This window comes from Scylla paramamosain, unplaced genomic scaffold, assembly GCF_035594125.1.
Source record: "Scylla paramamosain isolate STU-SP2022 unplaced genomic scaffold, ASM3559412v1 Contig2, whole genome shotgun sequence".
Lineage (NCBI taxonomy): Eukaryota > Metazoa > Arthropoda > Malacostraca > Decapoda > Portunidae > Scylla > Scylla paramamosain.
In genome coordinates, this window is record NW_026973667.1 from 1090001 (window position 1) to 1092500 (window position 2500).

General features: G+C 30.7%; 1 protein-coding gene across 1 annotated transcript in view; it reads left to right on the forward strand.

Annotated features, from left to right (window-relative positions):
• The first annotated feature begins 2499 nt into the window (after nt 1-2499).
• Nucleotide 2500, forward strand: part of LOC135096018 (uncharacterized) — a 9926-nt gene continuing 9925 nt past the window's right edge. Inside the window, 1 exon segment of the mRNA XM_063997202.1 lies at nt 2500. This exon segment is cut by the window's right edge and continues 1234 nt beyond it. The gene's annotated coding sequence lies outside the window, so the exon portion shown is untranslated.

A 2500-nucleotide genomic window follows, 5' to 3' on the forward strand; every position in this document is an offset into this window, starting at 1 on the left:
TTTTTGAAATATAACAACTTTCTTCCCTGTCACATCACTCCTGTCATAACAAATAAAAGGGAGAAGACAAATAGCTATTATAAAAAAGCAAGTATTTAATAAAGAAAGGAGGGGGGAGGCGAAGGAAAGAAAAAATAACACAACGGAAAATATAATTACGAACGCATTTTTAAATACAAGATAAATTCCCCTGATCCCTCCATTCATAATAAATCAAAGAAAAAAAATAAATGAAGAATAAATATAACTATAATGAAAACAAGTATTTCATTAAGGAAAGAATTATAAAAAAAACATTAAAAAATTAATTACAAACGCAACTTGAAATAAACATCTCTCTCTCTCTCTCTCTCTCTCTCTCTCTCTCTCTCTCTCTCTCTCTCTCTCTCTCTCTCTCTCTCTCTCTCTGAACAATAACAAAAATAAATAAATAAATAGATAAATAAAAAAAATAATGTAACTACGAATGCAACTTGAAATAATAAACATCTCTCTCTCTCTCTCTCTCTCTCTCTCTCTCTCTCTCTCTCTCTCTCTCTCTCTCTCTGAACAACCCGTCCGTTTATGAGACGCTGTCATGTTGCCTCGCCCCACGCTCCAATGTTTCAGCCATGCACAACAATAAATACCTGCACTTCTATATAGATTTACTTCAGAGGAACTCACAAAAAATATATCTAAAAAACTGAAGGGCAAAAAAAAAGCATTAAAAAAAAAAGATGGCGCTGCTAAATTTAGAGTTTGTTTACTTCCTGACTCATTCATTGGAGAGAGACAAAAGCAAAGATATTATTTTCTTTCTTTCTCTTCTTCTTTTTTTTTAATTTTTATTCTTATTTTTTTTTATTTGAAGGTGGTTGTTGTATTTTTTATTTCTTTTTTTTATTTTAGTATGTCTTATCTATATTTTCTTTAACACTGCGTAAATAAAATGCATAAAAATATTATTTCTTTCTCTTCTTATTCGCTCTGGCATTTCTAAGATTACTTTAATTTTTCTTTTTTCATTTTTTTATCTATTTTTTTAACGCCATAATAAATAAATAAGTTTGACAGACTGTATATAAACAAAAACGCACATCATTTTTTTTTTTTTTCTTCTTGTATTTCAAATTAATAATGAAGGTTAGTTAATGTATTATTTTCTAGCACTAAAATGAAATAAATAATAATATTAAAAAAATGTTGACAGACCATTATATAAACAAAATGAGGAGAATTATTATTATCTTTTTCCTTATTCAACAATCTAGAAATAAAGTCGGTCAATAAAAAAGAAAAGAAAAGAAAAGAAAAAGAAAAAAATATAAAGATAAGAGAAGATAAGAAAGGTAGAAAAAGAAAAGAGAAAAAATAAAAATGTGCACAAATAACTAAATATAACAACAAACAAGGATATACATAAAAAAGATAAATAAAATGTGAAAAAAATAAAAGAATTCATTTCACCGCATAACTTCCAGGAATACGAATAAAAAAAGAAACAAAAAGAAAAAAAAGAATAAACGAAAAAAAAATGAATTGAACAGAAAAAAAACACAAAAAAGCAAAGAAAAATAAAAGCAATCCTTCTTTTGATTTATAAAACAAAGCTAAAAATCAAGACTTTTTTTTTTTTACATGCAAACTAGAACCAGATGATACAGTCTTTATATTTATTTAACCATTGCCTTTTTTTTTTTAAACTTTCAAACACAGACTTCGACAATTTTGCAAAATAAACAGAAGACCCCCATCATCTCTTTCTTTTCTTGATCATAGCACCTAAAAAAAAATAATAATAAAAAATAAAAAAAATAAGATAAAAAAATTAAGAAATGTCAAATGGAAAAGAAAGAAGGAAAGGAGAGAAGAGGATAATTCTTTAATGAACCAGAGATAGCAAAAACTAATTTATTTCAATCATTCACAACCGGCCCGTCAATTTTGCGAGTAAAGGTGAAAATCCTACTGTATTCGCCTACCAGGTAACCCCAAGGCACACCTGGCTGAGAAAATTGATTAATAAACCCGAACAAGACAGGAAAACACCCTTAATTTAGGTTAACAATAAGTAATACATTAATTTTATAGAGGGACGTGAGTTCTTTAGGCCTAATTCCCTTGTTTACTTGTAATTCGCTAATTTGTGTGAGTGAATTTCTCTGATTCCTTTGTTATAGGTGCCAGGTAAACCTCAGGTAAATTTTCGCCTTGCTGAAAAATACCTGGAATTAACGTAATGTGGTGTTTTGTTACGTTCTGTAAGGTTGGGATAGGTCAGGTTTGTTTATTTTGTTTGCTTTCTTTGTTTGACGTGCCGGCGGGTCAGGTAAATCCCAGGTGGCCCTTTGTCTGGCTACAAGCGGGGAAGATAATGTACTGTGCAGGTATATGAGGTCAGGTCAGGTCAGCGGCGAGCGTGGGGCGTGAGGCGGCGCGTGGAGTCGCGGCGGTACATGATGGCTATTTTTTTGACATTTTTTGTGGAGTGAGGCGAGAGAGGGAGCCATGAGGTGCC